This window comes from Myotis myotis, unplaced genomic scaffold (assembly GCF_014108235.1).
Source record: "Myotis myotis isolate mMyoMyo1 unplaced genomic scaffold, mMyoMyo1.p scaffold_m19_p_12, whole genome shotgun sequence".
NCBI classification, from domain to species: Eukaryota; Metazoa; Chordata; class Mammalia; order Chiroptera; family Vespertilionidae; genus Myotis; species Myotis myotis.
This window is the reverse complement of record NW_023416316.1, coordinates 71,601,266-71,621,789: the sequence shown is the minus strand read 5'-3', so window position 1 is coordinate 71,621,789 and position 20,524 is coordinate 71,601,266. Positions and strand designations below refer to the sequence as shown.

The 20,524-nt window shown below is 45.5% G+C and overlaps 1 protein-coding gene across 5 annotated transcripts in view; it reads right to left on the bottom strand.

Moving 5' to 3' along the window:
• Positions 1-17,985, bottom strand: part of PTPDC1 (protein tyrosine phosphatase domain containing 1) — an 81,076-nt gene extending 63,091 nt beyond the window's left edge. For 3 of the 5 annotated variants that reach the window (XM_036331386.1, XM_036331387.1, XM_036331388.1), the window contains exon 1: positions 17,860-17,985. The gene's annotated coding sequence lies outside the window, so the exon portion shown is untranslated. Of the gene's footprint in view, positions 1-17,430; positions 17,474-17,859 lie in introns of those variants that run through there. The other 2 variants (XM_036331389.1, XM_036331390.1) reach the window with 2 other exon arrangements.
• Between the last annotated feature and the right edge of the window lie 2,539 nt (positions 17,986-20,524).

Here is a 20,524-nt window from a genome sequence, read left to right as displayed (position 1 = left end):
TTCAGCTGTCCAGTCTAATTAGCACATTACGCTTTTATTATTATAGATGAGCCTAGAGCATCTATGCTGTAGTGCCAGAAAGTAGGGAGGTACTCAAAACACAAACTGCTGGGAGTATGTCAAAGGGATATAGAAGGCAACTGAAATCAGAGCCCCCATAGCAAAAGATGAAACACTTTGAGCAATAAAAATAATGAAGTTTTCAGTTATGTCTGGTAACAGAAAACTTTGACATGTTCAATGATAATAAAAGTAGGTAAGCTTTGATATCTTTCCAACTTTAAATCATGTAAAACTGTGTTCTTGTGCAGGTATATTTTTTTAGCATAGGAGGACAGACTATTCCAGGAACATAGCTTAAATGGGACAGGTACACTGGAGTGTGTTTACAGGGGAAGAGGCCAGGAGAGGTAGGGACTCACATGAACAACAGCCCAATTCAATGTAATAAATACGTGAGCCCCTACTAGGTACCAAGAACTATGAGATGTAGGGGAGAATACAAGGACAAATAAAATAGTCTCTGACCTTTAAAAGGTAACTATCTGGCTCTGCTGGTGTGCTCAGTGGTTAGAGCGTCTGCGTGCACACTGCAGGGTTCTGGGTTTGATTCCTGGTCAAGGGCACATGCCTGGATTGTGGGCTCGATCCCCAGTGGGGGGCATGCAGGAGGCAGTCAATCGATGATTCTCTCTCATTATTGGTGTTTCTATCTCCCTCTCCATTCCCCTCTGAAATCAATAAAAATATATTTTTAAACAAAAAGGTCTAGCCCTAGCTGGTTTGGCTCAGAAGATAGAGCATCGGCCAGAGGACTGAAGGGACCCAGAATCCCATCAAGGCACAACCTAGGTTCCAGGCTCCATTCCCAGCCCCAGTTGAGGGGCATGCCAGAGGCAACCAATCAATGTGTCTCTCTCACATCTACGTTACTCTCTTTGTCTCTCCCCTTCCCTTCCATTCTCTCTAAAAATCAATGGAAAAATATCCTAGGATGAGGATTAACAAAACAAAAACAACAAAAACAGAAGGTTTACCACGGATCCAAGTAATAATTATGAAGCAAGACCCTAGAACTACAAGCTAAAAGCATAATTATTCTACAATCTCTTTACAACAATTTAGACCATTAAGGGCATTCACACTTTAAAAATCCACAATGCCTGTTAGAAATACCTAATCATTCCATCATATTAGAAGAGAAGAAACTTATCTAAATGAGAATTCTTTTCCCATGTGCACCAGGAAACACACACAACTAATCAAAGAGAGAAGAAAACCTCCCCGTGTGGTCCTGTTTCTCATCTCTGTTCTCAATAAGCTTTTGCTCAAAGGAAAGAAAACACTGAAATAGAGTCAGCTAATTGTGTAAAGCCTTTTACTGATAAAATTAGGCAGGCTAAGTTAGATGCATGCTAGGTCCTTTACAAAACAGGCTTAAAACAGCGGTTCTCAACCTGTGGGTCGTGACCCCTTTGGCGGTCAAACGACCCTTTCACAGGGGTGCCTGGCCCTTTCTCCAGAGATTGAACCTGCAGGACTACTGAGGGAGTGAGTGGCTGCTGCCGGGCTGGTGGGCCATCAGGATGGTTGGTCAGCTGAGCGGCGCTCCCACTGTGGGAGTGCACTGACCCCAGGGGGCAGCTCCTGCGTTGAGCCTCTGCCCCCTAGTGGTCAGTGTACGTCATAACAGCTGGTCATTCCAGTCATTCAGTTGTTTAGGCTTTTCTATATATACTAGCGGCCCGGTGCATGAAATTCGTGCACTGGGGGCTGGGGTTCCCTCAGCCCAGCCTGCCCCTCTCACAGTCCGGGAGCCCTCAGTGGATGTCCTACTGATGGCCACAGTCTGGCAGCAGAGGCTTGGAGCAGGTGTCCCGTGTGTGTGTGTGTGTCCCCACTGGGGGTCTGCCCCCAGCCACATTGGAGTGGAGGCTCAGAGCAGGCACTGTGTGTTTGTGTGTTTGTGTGTGTGTGTGTGTGTGTGTGTGTGTGTGTGTGTGTGTCTGCTAGGGGCCTGCCCGCAGCCACACCATGGAGGCTTGGAGCAGGAGCCCCTCTGTGTTGATGTCTCAGGCTCCTGGCCTCCACTGCATGTTGTACTCTCCCTTGAGCTCTGGCCAGGATGGGGGTGCTGCTTGCAAGCTGGGCTTTCCTGCTCCCGGATCACCATGGCGACCAGGGAGCAGGCCCAGCTGGGGGCTGTCCACAGCCCGGGCTTTCCCGCTCCCAGGTCTCCATGGCAACTGAGGAGAAGGCCCAGCTTGGAGCTGCCCACAGGACGGGCTTGTCCTCCTGCTCCCGGATCACCATGGCGACCAGGGAGCAGGCCCAGCTGGGGGCTGTCCACAGCCCGGGCTTTCCCGCTCCCAGGTCTCCATGGCAACTGAGGAGAAGGCCCAGCTTGGAGCTGCCCACAGGACGGGCTTGTCCTCCTGCTCCCGGATCACCATGGCGACCAGGGAGCAGGCCCAGCTGGGGGCTGTCCACAGCCCGGGCTTTCCCGCTCCCAGGTCTCCATGGCAACTGAGGAGAAGGCCCAGCTTGGAGCTGCCCACAGGACGGGCTTGTCCTCCTGCTCCCGGATCACCATGGCGACCGGGGAGCAGGCCCAGCTGGGGGCTGCCTGCAGGCCGGGTTTTCCTGCTCCCGTTTCAGGCCCAGCTTGGGGCTGCCCGCAGGCCAGGCTTGCTTTCCTGCTCCCGGATCCTCATGGCGACCGGGGAGAAGGCGCAGCTGGGGGCTGCCCGCAGGCCGGGCTTGCTTTCCTGCTCCCGGATCAGGCGCAGCTGGGGGCTGCCTACAGGCCGCACTTTTCTACTTTCCGATGGCCGGATCACCACAGCGACCCAGGGCCCAGCGGCACTTTCCTGCTCTCCAATAGTCATAGGGTCGCAGCTGGGGGCGGGGCTTAGCAGTGCGGGACTTAGGCGGCACAGGGGTCCCGGATGGGGGCTCAGGTGGCAAACAGGGGTCCCGGCTGGGGGTGGGGCTTATGCCCCGCAGCCCAGGGCTGCACATGGGGCCCGGATGGCAGCTCGTGCTGTCCCGCCCTGCCTGTAGTATAGGATAGAGGCCTGGTGCATGGGTGGGGGCCAGCTGGTTTGCCCTGAAAGTGTCCTAGATCAGGGTGGGGGTCCCGCTTGGGTGCCTGGCCAGCCTGGATGATGGGTTGATGGCTGTTTGTAGCTGGTCACACCCCCTTCAGGGTGGGGGTCCCCACTGGGGTGGCTGGCCAGTCTGGGTGAGGGCCTGAGAGCCGTTTTCAGGCTGGAGGGCAACTTAAGCTCCCAGCCTCTCCTTTTTTTTCTTCTTCTTTTTTTTTAAATTCTGGGATTTATTTACCTTCTATAGCTGCCACTAGAGCTGAGAGCTGGCTCCAGCTCTGAGGGCTGAAAGAAGGTTCTGGGTCTGTTTGGCTCCTATAATTGAAACTCTGTTGCCATCACTGCCGCTCTAAGCTCTGAGGCCTGGCTGGCTGAAAGCAGGTCTCTGGAGCTTGTTTAGCTTCTATAATTGCAACATAGTTGCTTAGAGTGCAGCTCAGAGCTCAGCAGCGGCAGGCCGGGAACATTGGCTTCCTCTGTCACTGGAGCAAGCAAGCCTCCTGTTCGTTTCAGCTGCGTGGCTGCCGGCCGCCATCTTGGTTGGCAGTTAATTTGCATATCTCGCTGATTAGCCAATGGGAAGGGTATCGGGGTTATGGTCAATTTGCATGTTTCTCTTTTATTAGATAGGACTAGTAGCCTGGTGCATGAAATTTGTGCACATTAAAAGGGAATTAATTGCCCTAACTGGTCTGGCTCAGTGGATAGAGCATTGGCCTTTGGACTCAAGGGTCCCAGGTTCAATTCCGGTCAAGGGCATGTACCTTGGTTGCGGGCATATCCCCAGTGGGGAGTGTGCAGGAGGCAGGTGATCGATGTTTCTCTCTCATCAATGTTTCTAACTCTCTATCCCTTTCCCTTCCACTCTGTAAAAAATAAATAAGATATATTTTTTTTAAAAAAGGGAATTAATTAGCGGAGATATTTTAATATTGCTATTTGCCCTTTCTCTATAATAGAAGTGTGAGAGATGAAAGGAAATTACTAAAATATATATAAAAATAATATATAAATTTATTAATAAATAAACAGTAACAAAAGGATATAATAACAGAGGCATGATATAAAAACGACACAAACATGATATGAAAACAACAAAAACATGATATGAAAACAACAGAACCATGATATAAAAACAATAGTGATGCAAACAATGACTGATAAAGTGATTAAACTTATTCTAATATCTCCCTGTACACCACATTAAGAGTGAAAACACTTTCAGAGTGCTTGACTAATTTCCCTTGATGAAGTATTTAGAACTTTAACTGTAACGTCACATGCTCTTCAAACTCGAGAGAAAGCAACATATAACTGACCATGTGCGAAAACGGGTTCAGGTAGGAATATGTCTACTCTGTCTAGAGTTTGTCCTTATGATTTATCAATAGTCATCACAAATGCTAGCATTGTGGGAAACCGTCGTCGAATCAATTTAAATAGGAGGCCAGTGTCAGATGGGGACAAATTAATTCTTGGAATCAGAACAACTTCTCCCTCTGCAGATCCTGTTAATACTTCAGCTTTGATAATGTTAGGCCATAATCTTTTGATAATAAATCTGGTACCATTACAAAGACCCCATTTACTATTGAGATTTCTCAATAGCATGATGATTGCACCCACTTTCAATTTTAATTTATGAGATGGCATTCCCGAAGGAGTAATACTATTAAGAAATTCGATGGGAAAATTTTCCTTTTCAGCATCATCTGTGGAATCAATGGAATCATCACTCAAATATGTGGAAAATCTCCATCGAGTATATCCAAATTTTCTTCATTTAATTTTTGAACATGCTTTTTGGACAAAGAATTGCACGTTTAGATATATTTTTAATATTATCTATAGCAGTGGTTCTCAACCTTGGCTGCACAGTAGAATCACCTGGGAATCTTTTTAAAATCCTGATTCCTGGGCCGCATCCTCCGGAAATTGTTTCTTTGTTATGGGGTGGGGCCACAACATTAGTAACAAAGAAACAGAATTTCTGGAGGATGAGGCCCAGAAATCAGGATTTTAAAAAGATTCCCAGGTGATTCTAATGTGCAGCCGAGGTTGAGAACCACTGATCTATAGATATATATTTCCAAAGGTAGCTTCAATAATAGATCCATTACAAATCATTTCATTTCCACACTCTGCTCCGAGGGCGGGTTCCTGCCTGAAACCTCACCTGAGGGCCAGTTCCTGCCTGAAACCTCACCCTCCAGGAAACAGCTGTGGGAGGGTGCAGCCATTTCCAAGAGCACCTCTACAAGACTAACTTCCTTCTGGTTGGTCACAGTTCTGGCCGTGATTTTACACTCAGGGTTTTTATATAAGTAGATAAGATAGATAATATTTCTGTATATACCATTTTTATTTATATTATTTCTTATTTTGTTATTACTCAGGTATCTAAAACAAACTTAAAAAAGTTGTTTATTTGTGCCTTTCCCTAAATAGATTCAAGGGAAGTCAAAATCTATTGTGGTTTATAAACAGGGATAAGAGTTTGACCTTAAAATAGGAATAAGCCTGTCCATGCATGGAACAGGTTCAAAATTTCTATTGAAATGAAGTGGGCCAAAGCCCTCATAGCAGATCTTGCCATTTATATGACCACTCTAGAAAGAATCCACTACAGTAGGTCCTCGGGTTATGTTGGAGATCCGTTCCTACGGCGCGATGTAACATGATTTTTGCAGTAAGTCTGAACCCACCTACATAAGCACCTTTGTCACTCACATGGAGCACATACACAGCAGCAATGAAATGAAACAGTAAGAAAATTTTTTTAAAAAAGATAACAATTCCTGACCTTTACTTGTGGTAAATAAATAATAAAAAACATAAAGGATATATGTCGACATGATGGAACTTTTTTTTTAAATAAATAAATGGGAGATGACGACATAATCACGAAACGATGTACGTCAAGTCCGACATAACCGAGGACTGTCTGTATAGATTAAGAGAAAGGTAAATTAGGTTAGTAAACTAATGGAATATTAACAGTGGTGGGATTGTGTTTTGTTTGTTTGTTTGTTTTTGGCTTACTGGTATTTTCCAAATATCTATACTCAATGTTTGACTTCAATAGGAATAAAAATGCTGTTTCCAAAAAATTATGTAGTTGTACTGATTACTAGTACATACATTTTTTAGGTATTTACTTTAATGCTACATTTTAAAACACATTTCAACCTTTGTTTCAATTTGTGGCCTGAGTCATTTATATGTAATTTCTCACAGACTATCAGGCATTAAGAATGTGGACAAAAATATTGTGTATTTCAAAGCAGGAATAATTTAATAGTCAAATTAGCAATAGATGTAATAAAATTGCTAGAAAGTTTGAGGTAATACACAAAAGGCAAAATGGAGTTTAAAAGTTGGGCCATAAAAAATAAATAAATAAAAATAAATAAAAGTTGGGCCATTTTCTTTAGAACAGAAGAATTTTTAACTTGAATATATGTCACTCAACTCTAAACACATTTTTATTCAGGTACCTCCCCCTTCCCTACAATCTGAGAAAGAATCCCAGCATATGTTTTTATTTTCCCATGTTACTCCAAACTCCACTCTCAATGCTTTGCCTTGAGCAAATAAAGTAAAAAATAAAAATGCTGAAGGATTGGTGGGAGGGGAAGATGGCGACCAGCAGGAAGGTAGGGAGGGAGAGAGTGTGAGAGCGCGAGGGAGTGATAGAGGAGTGTGTGGATGTGTGTGGTGTGTGTGTGTATGAGCTAGGGACAGTTAGATTCCGCAGGTCTTCTAAGGGGCTGCTAAAACGGGCAGTCTTAGACGGCAGAGCCCCGCTCTCTGAGCGGACACTCCTGGGCGGCCAGCACTGGCACAGAGACCACGCCATCTTGAGAAACAGAGCTGCTTGAGACTAGGATCCTGGCCTCAGCACCACCCAGTCTGGTCTCAGAAGCAAACCAGGACCCTGCAGCCACTAGGGACAGAGACCTGCAAACACAGCTACAGACCCACGGACACCAAGAGTCCAGAAATCCCCGCGGCAGATCCGTGAGTAACAGAGCTCATCCCCCTCCCTGCAGGCTCACGGGCAGCACCATAGTAACTGATAGACCCACCCCTTGCCCAGGCCTCAGTGCTGCTACAGGAACCTTAGCCTGGAAGTGTGAGAACACCTGGAACTGGTCCTGCGCAGTGCGGGCTACAGGAGCATTGGCCTGGGAGTTAATGTGCGAACATCAGGAACTTGTCCTGCGCAGCACCAGCTACAGGAGCCCTAGCCTGGCAATTAACGTGCGAACACCGGGAACGTGTCCCACGCAGCGCGGGGCCCGGGACCCCGATTCTCTAGGCAGGAGGCAGCACCAAGTACCAGTGACTTGACTGTGTTTCTTATCACCTGTGCCTGGGATCCCTGATCCCCTGTGCATTCATACTAAGAGCCAGTGACTCCAATTCCTGGTGCAAGGGCACACAGGGACCCTGATTCTCAATGCGAGGGCGTGCAAAGCAACAGAGACTCTGATATTGGATTCTTGGGGAACTCTGACTCCTGGCACACGCTAGGGGGCTCTGATTTTCAACACACTCCAGGGGGGTCTCTGTTACAGCACGGTGCAGGCAGGGTCCCTGATTCTAAGGGCGCACATGAGGCCACATTGAGCACTGGTAACACTGATTCTGAGTGAGCCTGGTTCCCACCAGCCCACCACAACCACACATCTTAGTGTCAGAGCTCTTCAGTGACACGGGTGGTGCGAAGCTCCCACTGCACATGACCCAGGCCCACGCAACTCGACGTTTGAACCATCTGGAGATAATCAGAATGGGGAGACAACACAACCCCCAGAGGAAAGAAAATGAAGAGTCGCCAAGAAAGGAAATTAATGAAATTGAAGCATGCAACATGACAGAAAAAGAATTCAGAGTAATGGTTGTACAATTCATTCACTGGATGGATGAGAAAATCAACAACCTATGCAAGAATCAGGAAGAAATGAAAAGTGATATAGCTATGATCAAAAACAGCATGGAAGGTTTCAACAGTGGACTAGAAGAACCAGAGGACCGAATTAGTGAGTTAGAAGATAAGGTAGAGAAACAAGCTCAATCTGAACAGCAACAGGAGAAAAAAATTAAAAAGCAGAAGGAGAGCCTAAGGGAGCTTTGGGACAACATGAAACGAAGTAACATAGGCATAATAGGGCTGCCAGAAGGACAAGAAGAGCAGCAAGGATTAGAACATCTATTTGAAGAAATAATGACAGAAAAGTTCCCAGATATGGAGAAGAAAAAAGTTACACAAGTACAGAGAGTCCCAAGCAAGAATGAACCCCAAAAGACCCACACCAAGAATAATAACATCGTCATAATAACGATGGCAAATGTACACGACAAAGAGAGAATCTTAAAGGCTGCAAGAGAGAGACAGAGAGTTACCTACCAAGGATCCCCCATCAGATTATCAAATGATTTCTCAACAGAAACACATCAAGCTAGAAGGGAATGGAAGGAGGTATACAAAGTGTTGCAAAGCAAAGGACTGAATCCAAAAATACTCTATCCAGCAAGACTATCAATCAAAATTGAAGGGGAAATCAGGAGCTTTCCAGACAAAAAAAGACTAAGGGAGTTTATCACTGCCAAGCCAGCAATGCAAGAAATGCTAAAGGGAATACTGTAAAAAGAAGAAATATAAAGGTAAGAAAGAACACAGGCACAAAAATGGAAATGATTACAACCCACCAAGTACCTTTCAATAATACCTTTAAATGTAAACGGACTAAATGCTCCAATCAAAAGACATAAAGTGGCTGAATGGATAAAAAGATATGACCCATATCTATGCTGTCTACAAGAGACCCACCTCAGAACAAGGGACTCACATAGACTAAAAGTGAAAGGATGGAAAAATATCTTTCAGGCGAATGGAAATAAAAAAAAGCTGGGGTAGCAATACTTATATCTCACAAAATAGACCTCAAAGTGAAGGCGATAACAAGAGAAAAGGAAGGCAACTTCATAATACTAAAGGGATCAATACAACAAGAGGATATAACCCTGGTAAACATATATGCACCCAATGCAGGAGCACCCAAATACATAAAAAACCTACTGGAAAATAACAAGGGAGAGATCAACAACAACACAATCATAGTAGGGGACTTAAACACACCACTGACATCACTGGATAAATCCTCTAGAAAAAAAATCAGCAAAGAAACAGCAATCCTAAATGACTCACTAGATCAGATGGACTTAATTGACATCTTCAGAACATTTCACCCCAAAGCCACAGAATATACGTTCTTCTAAGTGCACATGGGACATTTTCAAAAATAGACCACATATTGGGTCACAAGCAAAGTCACCTCAAACTCAAGAAGATTGAAATCATACCAAGCATCCTCTCATGCCACAATGGCATAATCCTATCTAATAAAAGAGAAACATGGTAATTAGCGTATGTCCGCTACCCTACCCATTGGCTAATCAGCAAGATACGCAAATTAACTGCCAGCCAAGATGGGGGCCGGCAGCCTAGCAGCTTGAAGCGAACATGAGGCTTGCTTGCTTCAGTGATGGAGGAAACCAACGTTCCCTGCCTGCCTTGCCAGCCTCTGAGCTTGCAGTTTGAAACATAGTTACAAATACAGAAGCTAAACAAAACCCCAGAAACCTGCTTTCAGCCTGCCGGGATCTCAGAGCTGGAGTTGATACAGTGTTTCGATTATAGAATCTAAACAAACCAGATACCTGCTTTCAGCAGCAGAGGCCTCAGAGTTGGAGCCAGGGCTAAAGCTGGCCCAGAATAAAAAAAAAAAGAAAAAAAGGAGCGGTTGGGAGTTTCAGTCACAATGCAGCCTGAAAACAGCCCTCAGCCCCTCACCCAGACTGGCCAGGCACCCCAGTGGGGACCCCCACCCTGATCCAGGACACCCTTCAGGGCGAACCAGCCGGCCACCACCGTGCACCAGGCCTCTATCCTATATAGTAAAAGGGTAATATGCCTCCCAGCACCGGGATCAGTGGAGCTGAGAGGCCTCCCGGCACAGGGATCAGCATAACAGGGGGCAGCGCCCAAACCCCCTGATCGCCCTGCGGCTCTGTGTTTGACAGGAGGCGGGGCAACAACCTCCCTATCCGCCCTGCCCTGTTCGTGACAGGGGAAGGCACCCCAACCCCCTGATCAGCCCTGCTCTGTGCCTGATAGGGGGTAGCTCCCCAACCTCCTTAGAGTCCTGCGGCTCTGTGTGTGACAGCATGTGGCGCCCCAACCTCCTGATCGGCCCTGCTCTGTGTGTGACACAGTGGGGCGCCCCAAACCCCGCCCCCCATGGGCCCTGCTCTGTGTGTGATGGGGTAGAGCCATAACCTCCCCATCGGCCCTGCCCTGAATGTGACAGTGGTGGCGCCCCAACCCCCGATCGGCCCTGCTCTGTGGGTGATAGAGGGCGGCGCCCAACCCCGTGATCCACCCTTCTCTGTGCATGAGGTGGTAAAAGACTTATATGCGAAAAACTACAGAACACTGAAAAAAGAGATAGAGGAAGACATAAACAGATGGAAGAACATACAGTGTTCATGGACTGGTAGAATCAACATCATCAAAATGTCCATACTACCCAAAGCAATCTATAGATTCAATGCAATCCCCATTAAATTACTAACGGCATATTTCACAGATCTAGAACGAACGAATAAAAAAAGACCTCGAATAGCTGCAGCAATCCTGAGAAAGAAGAACAAAGTAGGTGGGATCTCAATACCAGATATCAAGCTGTATTACAAAGCCACTGTTCTTAAAACAGCTTGGTACTGGCAAAAGAACAGACATAGAGATCAATGGAATAGAATAGAGAACCCAGAAATCGACCCAAACCACTATGCCCAATTAATATTCAACAAAGGAGGCAAGAGCATACAATGGAGTCAAGACAGTCTCTTCAAATAAATGGTGTTGGGAAAATTGGACAGATAAATGCAAAAAGATGAAACTAGACCACCAACACACACCATACACAAAAATAAACTCAAAATGGGTAAAGGACTTAAACGTAAGAAGGGAAACCATAAAAACACTAGAGGAATCCACAGGCAGCGAAATCGCAAACATATGCCGAAGGAATTTCTTCTGATACTGCTCCTAGGGCAATGGAAACTAAAGAGAAAATAAACAAATGGAACTACATCAAAATAAAAAGCTTTTGCACAGCAAAGGAAACCATCAAAAAAACAGCAAAAAAGCCCACTGCATGGGAGAACATATTTGCCAATGATATCACTGATAAGGGTTTAATTTCCAACATTTACAGGAAACTCATGCAACTTAACAAAAGGAAGATAAACAATCCAATAAAAAAATGGGCAACGGACCTAAACAGACACTCTTCAAAAGAGGACATACAAAAGGCCGAAAGACATATGAAAACATGCTCAAAGTTATTAATTATACGAGAGATGCAAATCAAAACAACAATGCGGTATCATCTCACACCTGGCAGAATGGCTATCATCAACAAATCAACAAACAACAGTGTTGGAGAGGATGTGGAGAAAAAGGAACCCTTCTGCACTGCTGGTGGCAATGCAGACTGGTGCAGCCACTGTGGAGAACAGTATGGAGCTTCCTCATAAAACTAAAAATGGAACTCCCATTTGACCCTGTGATCCCACTTCTAGGAATATATCCCAAGAAGTCAGAAACACCAATCCGAAAGGATATAGGCACCCCTATGTTCATAGCAGCACAATTCACCATAGCTAAGATTTGGAAACAGCCTAAGTACCCATCAGCAGATGAGTGGATTAAAAAACTGTGGTACATCTACACAATGGAATACTACGCTTCAGTGAAAAAGAAGGAATTCTTGCCATTTGCAACAGCATGGATGGAACTGGAGAGCATTATGCTAAGTGAAATAAGCCAGTCAGAGAAAGATAAATACCACATGATCACACTCATTTGTGGAATATAGAGAACAACATAGACTGATGAACAGGGACAGACCAAAGACAGAGAAACAGTGATCAGACTATCAATCCCTAGAGGGAAAGTAGGGGAGGGTGGGGGTAAGGGGAAGAGATCAACCAAAGGACTTGTATGCATGCATATAAGCCAAACCAATGGACATGGACAACAGAGGGATAAGAGCATGAGTGGGCGCGGGGAAAGATGGGGGTTAATGGGGTGGGGGGGATGAGGACACATTTGTAATACCTTAACTAATAAATTTAAAAAAAAATGCTGAAGGATTGGTTGAAAAGTTTTGACAAGAATGTAAAATGTTAATTATGTGTAACTGACAGAGGCTCTCAACCTGTGGGTCACGACCCCTTTGGCGGTCGAACGACCCTTTCACAGGGGTCGCCTAAGACCATCCTGCATATCAGATATTTACATTACAATTCATAACAGTAGCAACATTACAGTTATGAAGTAGCAACGAAAATAATTTTATGGTTGGGGTCACAACATGAGGAACTGTATTTAAAGGGCCAGAAGGTTGAGAACCATTGAACTAGATAAACCTTCCTTCAGAGATTCTCCCAAGAAAACCATCCTGTGAGTGGGGGTGCGTTGGTGGCTGGTGGTGGTGGTGGTGGTGGGGGGGGGGATGGAATCAGAATTCAGGAAGGAAATGAGAAGTGGATTTTCTTCCTGGGCAGGTGCTTTGAGTTTCTGAATTTATCCTGCAGAGCAATTTAATAAATGGATTCTTTCGTTCCTAGTCTAGTGATAAAATGACTGCTTTAAAAGAACTGGAATCATGTGACTGAAAAGCAGAGTATGACCTCATTTTTGTAAAAATATAAATAAATGTACTTAGACGAAAGACTCAAAGAATATATATCAAAATATTAACAGGGTACATTTTATTTTATTTTCTGAGTAGCAATATTTGACACTGAATACATATTACCTTTATAAGAAAAAAATGTTATTTTTAAAAGACCATATGTATTACATATAAACTTATTGGGAAACAGTCATAACACTAATTAAACTACTGGGCAATTTAATTCCTAAAACAGATTTCTAAAAAAGAAGAAAATGTCATTCTCTACAATCTTTTTCACCTAGAGTTGAATTAATACTTATAAACTATAAAAGTAACTTATCAAATATGACCTTGCAAAGGCATGATTCTAAATGAAAAAATGCTTCCATGAGTAGGGAAGATCACAAGGTCCTTCTTAAACCTATAAAATTTGCCAATGAATCCATTAAAATAGATCCATTTAATTCATTACAATTCCTGGCACAGAGTAAGTGCTCAAAATTTTGATCAAATAAAGTCCCGAGATTATATAACATATATCCAGATAACTTTCCTTTTGAAGGGTAGGATGCCACAATGATTAGATCAAATGTGCTGGAGAAGAAATGGTGAATAGAAATGATGCAGAGACCAAAAGGGCAAGCCTTAGTTTCTCTCAAGTAAACTATCTGGGCCTTCTCCTAACTATTCCCCACCTGCAATGGCCAACTCCTTGTGCTACAAACACTGCAGCATCCAGACAAAAAGTCTAATCCAGAGACTGATACTTATTCATGCCCACACAGAAAGAACAAAGAGGGGATGTGTTCTTTCACAGCAGCCACCATGAGGCGAGGTGATCACCTTGCTGTAGAAACTGCCACTCGAAAGGCTGTGAATTAAAATAAGTTTTACCACCAAAGGACAAATGTTAGATTTTTAAACCATGACAAAAAAGTAATGTCCAAATATGTAACTAGATAGCTGGCAATAAAAATTAGTAAACTGAGAAAATGCAGAATCATATTAATATTTAAAGTTCTTTTTTCATGCAAGTGTAAATAGTTAGGGAGTTTTGAATCTTCATCATCACAACTAGTCACTTGCAAAGTTCAGTTCTTTAAAAACCCAATCTGTTGTTTACTGTGATCGTTTGATCAACGAGAAAAATTAAGATATGTAACTTCTAAATTATGTGTAAGGTTACGGGGTTAGTTGTTCTCTCTCACACCTGTCTAATGGTCAGTTCATACTCATTCTTGGTGTTAAAAATTCCCACGGGCTTAAGGATCAATACATTTTACAGAAATCCTGAGAAAAATATTTTTGGACATAATTTGCTGCCGAACTAGGTGCCCATGCTAATTGTTATTAAAAGCAGTTATCTCCAAGAAAAAGAAAATTAGAACTTCCTAGAAGTTAAGCCAAAGGACTATCAAAGTACTGACATTTTTATGGGACAAACAGAAACTGTATCTGTTGGATCCATTACAAACAGTATTTCAGACCTGGGTAATCTTTACCTGCGCTAATTTATTTTCCTAAAGTTTCCCATTTTCTGACACACAATCTACTTGCACAATCTTAATTGAGACTTGAATTTAAGAGAATTTTCTAACCAGTATTTTGTTACAAATGACACTCAGTGAGAAACACATTTCCTCATCATATTAACAGAGACTTTTGTTTTATTGTTCAAGCATTTATCACAATCAGTAATTACCTTGTTTTGTTTGCTTATTGCCTTTTTCCTACATAATTTCTGTATGAACAGAGTCCCTATCTTCTTCACTGGTATCTCCCCTACATCTAACATAGGTGCTTGGCTCTAACAAGTACTCATATTTACTGAATTAACAAGTGGATGATTTTGGCCACAGCAAATTATGATAAAAAAGCTAGACAATATGCCCTTAGATTTCTCAAAAATATTTTTTAAAGCTGGTTATTTTTAAAAAATGCTTCACACATAGATTCTGAAAAAAGTTGCATCTTTTTGGAAATGAAAATAACCTCAAATATCACAGCAGGGTTGGAACCCACAAAATTATTCTAAAGAGAGTGAAGGTGAAAGAAAACTAGAAAAAGAATTGTGCTAATTACTCTACCAGGGTTTTATACATGCTATCTTAGATAAAATCTTGGAGGCACCATAAATATGAGTGAAGTGAGAATCAGAGGGGAAGTCATTGGCCCAAGGTCAAGAAAGTGTTGAGCCCTAGCCGGTTTGGCTCAGCGGATAGAGCGTCGGCCTGCGGACTCAAGGGTCCCAGGTTCGATTCTGGTCAAGGGCATGTACCTTGGTTGCGGGCACATCCCTGGTAGGGGGTATGCAGGAGGCAGCTGATCGATGTTTCTCTCTCATCGATGTTTCTAACTCTCTATCTCTCTCCCTTCCTCTCTGTAAAAAATCAATAAAAATATATTAAAAAAAAGTGTTGAAATTGGAATTAGAATATCACATCTTTCATATATATATATATATATATGTGTGTGTGTGTGTATATATATATATGTATATATGTATATATAGTTTTTTTCCTTTTCAGATAGAGGAAGGGAGAAGGAGAGAGAGATAGAAACATCAATGATGAGAGAGAATCATTGATTGGCTGCCTCCTGCACACCCCACACCGGGGATCGAGCCCACAACCTGGGCGTGTGCCCTGACTGGTAATTGGACCGTGACCTCCTGGTTCACACGTCGATGCTCAACTACTGAGCCACGCAAGCCAGGCTATCACGTCTTTCTTAAAACAAAGCCCATTTTATCTCTTTTACTCCATGTTGTCTCTACAGGAACCAGAAAAAATAAATAACTTTTCCTAGTGACACACACTAATTCATTAAATGATACAGTTACTGTTTGCAAAGAAATGTTTACATAATTTAATTTTTATAATTTTTACAACAGTAAATATATAAGCAAATTAAGTAATTAAATACATCCTTTGGTGAGGTTGAAGTGATATGGGAAAGAACAGATAAAGTCACTAGAAAAGAAACATTCCAATGTACACATTCTCAAACCCACTATACCATTTATTTTAGAGCTAAAGATCTTCAGACTTTGAGGCATTTTTAGTTTGGAAAAAGGAAGATATGCCGTTTATCAGAAATGTGATCTAAGATTAATCTTCAGGGTAACTGCCAGGTTTCCAATTGGAATTTATAGTTCAAGCCCATCTCTCAGAAGAATTTCCTAAATTTTGTGAACCTGAACAATCTATGTGATTAACAACAGGAAGATGGTTAATTAATTGGACAATACAACAGAACATGAAAATAATTCTGTTAGAGTACCGACATTTATGGGTGAACTGTTGTTTTTAAACTTTTTCATGGTGTTTTACAGTTTAATATTAACTTTAAAATTAATGCCTTGACCTGCTTTTTTAGGAAGGTCAGAATAGGACTGAAGGAAACTCTACAAAAGTCAAAGTCAAAGCAAATTGTCAGCACTTTCTCAAACTGAGAGCTGTTCAGCAGCGCAACATGCTATCTCATCATAAGCCTTGGCTTCTCCCAACAAAGGATTTCCTCCTGAAGCTTGTCAGTCACCTGCCCAGAGGAGGCGTTGGAATCTGCTCAGGAAGGGACATTTTGAGTCCCTTGGGTACAACCCCATGAAAACTGGGTGGGAAATTAGACAACAGTAGTTGTCCTCAAAATGCTCCCTAGCTGGTTTGGCTCAGTGGATAGAGCTTTGGCCTGCGGACTGAAGGGTTCCCTCTTCGATTCCCGTCAAGGGCACATGCCTGGGTTGCGGGCTTGATCCAGTAGGGGGCCTGCGGCAACCTATCAATGATTCTCTCATCATTGATGTTTCTCTCTCTTCCTCTCCAACATCAACAAAAATATATTGTTTAAAAAAAAAAAATGCTCCCTGGATCACCAAATGGAATCACCTAGTAAAGTTAAAATACAGATTCCCCAGGCCCGGTTCCAGACAATCCACATTCCTGAAGCTGGTTGGGAATTTGCACCTGTTAAAAGTCACAAGATGTGATTCTTTTTTTTTTTTTTTTAATCCCCATTGATTTTTAGAGAGAGGAAAGAGAAAGGGAGAGACAGAAAGATATATCAATTGGTTGCCACCCACACGAGCGCCAACCAGGGCTGGGGATCGAACCTGCAACCGATGTATGTGCTCTGGGCTGGACTCTAACCTGGGAACCCTCAGTCCTAAGGCAGACACTCTAACCACTGAGCAAAACCGGCTAGGGCCACAAGGTGGAATTCCGGTGCACGAGGAGGTGGGGCCACGCTGGACTGGAGGCTGAGACAGGACGAGCGGGTGGTTTGGGGCCGGGCTGCCTGGGTTAAGTCTCAGTTGCCCCATGAATAGCTCTGGCGGCGCCTACTTCTCACACAGAAAGTGGGAGGAGGCTCGCGGGGCTGTGGAGACCAAGCGCTCCGTGCGTGCGGGACGCTTGTGAGCGCCTGCTTCCCCTGCATGTGCGGACAGCTATTCGGGAACGCGCGTTTCTCCCCTAAAGCGGCGTCTCCCCTTTTTCTCAGCATCCCCGCCCCCCGGGGCCTTTCTAGCCATTTTCTCTCCCGATCCTCCTGCCCCAGGACATGAAACTCACAGCGACTGTGCATCTGCTAGTTCTGCAGCCTTCGGGAGGCGCGAGGCGCTGACCTCTCGGCGTCCTCTCCGCCCCCAGGGGGTGAGCCGGGAGCGTCCTCTCCGCCCCCAGGAAGGTGAGCGGGGACCGTCCTCTCCGCCCCCAGGGGGTGCGCGGGGCCCGTCCTCTCCGCCCCCTGGGGGTGAGCCGGGAGCGCTGTGCCGGGCCGGCTACACACGGAGGCGCAGTCGCGTCCCGTCGGCCAGAGGTCTCCGCGGGCTCCCCGCGCTCGGGACTCACTTGCCACTAGTTGCCAGCATCAGAGCCAGGGGCTTCCCCGCCAGAACCGCCGGTCAGCTCCTCGAGACCGGGTCGGTCCAGGCGGCGCGGGCCGGCAGCCCCGAACCTACGGCCCGAGACCCCCTCCCAGCACGAAGGGCCCAGGCTCACCGCGTAGGAGCCGGACGTCTGGACGCCCCGGAGCCGCCGGTGCCGCTGTCCCTGCGGAGGTCGGTCTCCTCCCAGGCTCCGCCGCCCCGGCCCCCGCCCGGCGGGGCTCTCCCAGGCGGCAGCGGGTCCCGGTCCGCCCCTGGCAGGACCGGCAGCACCGCCCCCCGCACGGCCTCACCCACCCGCCACACAACCGCCGGGCGCGCGGGCATTCCCCCGGGCCTGTAGCCCCAGCCGAGGAGCCCCGCCTCCGCCACCCCGTCGACCCAATCGCCGCCGCGCGCCGCTGCACGTGACGTGCGCCAGCCAATGGCAGCCCGTGGCGGCCGTGACGCAGGCGGAGTTGCTGGGCGCTCTCCAGCGGGCGGCGCACGGCGCGGTTCCAGGGCGTCGGGAGCGCGAAGGGTCGGGGGCGCGGGCCTGGAGGACTGGGGGCCCGCGCGGAGGAGGACGAGGGCGTGAGGGAGGGTGCAGGGCGGAGTTGTTTAGGGGCATGGGGAGCCCAGGTCCTGCTCTGCTTCCCGCTGCGCTCTGAGACCAGCCCGGAAGGTCTGGGAGAAGGGAGGGAAGAATCCAGGGTGTGCGCCGCCCTCCCGCCCCCCCCCCCCCCCCGTCTCCCCACCCCAGCCCCCCACTCAGAGCTACTGCAGTTTCCCGCCTTTGTATGGCCAATGCCATCCTGGCCCCACACTGGCCACCAGCCTCCAGCGGCCAGGAGTGTTCCCAAGGACTCTACTGGGGCGGGAAGTGCTGGGGTGAGAGCGCGACCCAGCGGGCACCCAGACCTGCTACGCTAACAGATGGGCTGCTGGGGTTCATGACATGTAACAGAACCCCCAGCATTTTGATATTCTAAACCAGTGGTTCTCAACCTTCTGGCCCTTTAAATGCAGTTCCTCATGTTGTGACCCAACCATAAAATCATTTTCGTTGCTACTTCATAACTGTAATGTTGCTACTGTTATGAATCGGAATGTGAATATCTGATATGCAGGATGGTCTTAGGTGACCCCTGTGAAAGGGTTGTTCCACCACCAAAGGGGTCGCGACCCACAGGTTGAGAACCGCTGTTCTAAACCCATAAGGTTTTAAAGACTCTATCATGGAAGAAAGTGTTAGGTAGCTACCCCAGGGATCCAGACTCTCCTCCTGCTTCTTCATCGTTACATACTGGCTCCCACCTCAAACTTACCTCGTGGCCCAAAATGGTTGTTGGAGCTCCAGCCATCACATCCTTATTTTCCAAAGGGCCTGTCCAGAAGCCTTGCCCAACAACTTCTACCCACAACATAGAGATATGAATTGAGCCTCACCCAGCTGGGAGACATAATCTAAGCACATTTCTGCCCTCAATAAAATCTTCCCCCAAAAAAGGGAGGAATGCATTTGAATAAGACAACTAGCAGGCCCCACTACATCCTGTTGTTTTTTTAACGTTTGCAGGAGCGGGGAGGATGTGTATCACCCAGCTCAGTAGAAATAAGTCCTTCCCCTGGCTGTGCTCAACAATTTACTAGGAAAAACAGTCTATGACTCACTGTGCTAGATGCTTTACATATATGTCCCCATTAACTCTGCAAGGCAGGTATTCCTAGCACCATGATGCAGATGAACACTAGACGGTATAATGGCAACAAACTGGAATGGAGACGAGCTTTTAGATAGACCAAACAATATGAAGGGAGTTGCTGCACAGTATTGCAAGCACACGGGCCTAAAGCATATAATTTTGTGTACGACAAAGGCCACTCTACTCTGTCTAAGGCTGACAAGAATCAACAAACAAGATGAGGATAAGACCACTGCCCTGTGTAGCTCAGGAAGCAGGCCTCACATCTTATACAAAAGTAAAAATATTGTCATGTCAAAATACCAATATGGTGATTAAAAACATTTTTGGTTAACAGTCTAAAGGAATTGAAAAGTTTGAACTTCATATTTCCCAGCATAGGCTAAGGGTTAATGAATAATGGAACTCACTTTGTGCATTCAATAAGCTTTAATGCCCATTGTATACTTGCTGCTCCAAATAGCATCAGGCATTAGTGAGGTAAGTTAGACATTGCCCTGCCTTTAGGGAGCCCACGATGTATGGGGAGAAAGAAAGTTCACAGACAATTTGAACATATGACAACTCTGGGTGGTATGGGAGCATGTGAGAAGGGCATCCAACCTGGAGGGGAAGCAAGGAAGGAAGAATGTTGTCAGAAAAGACTTTTTAAAGAGATAAGTGAACAGGGTCTTGAAATTTGAACTGGAGGGGACCAAGCTAAGTGTAGGGAATGATAGTACAAAAGTATGTAAATGGCATAGAGGGTGGCACATTCAACTGCTGGGAGAGTATAAAGAGAGAGGAGGTAGAAGAGGATGCAGTTATGCAGTGCCTTGTTATGACAGGTCGTTTAAGCCCTGCCAAGGAGTTTGCATCCTTTGGCCACTGGTATCCATTCCTTCCTTGCTTTGGGAGGAGTTATTTTACCTTGTGTGCAGTCTTGGTGGCATTCTTAATTTAAACACCCTCTGCTACCAGCGGATGGATGGGCAGTTGACTCAAGCTAAGCCAATTGAAACATCACCAAGTGTGAGAGGGAAAGTAGTTAAGGAGAATATGGAAACATCTTCATTAGAGAGAAAGTGATGGGGGTTTCTTTGGGTCATGAAAAGA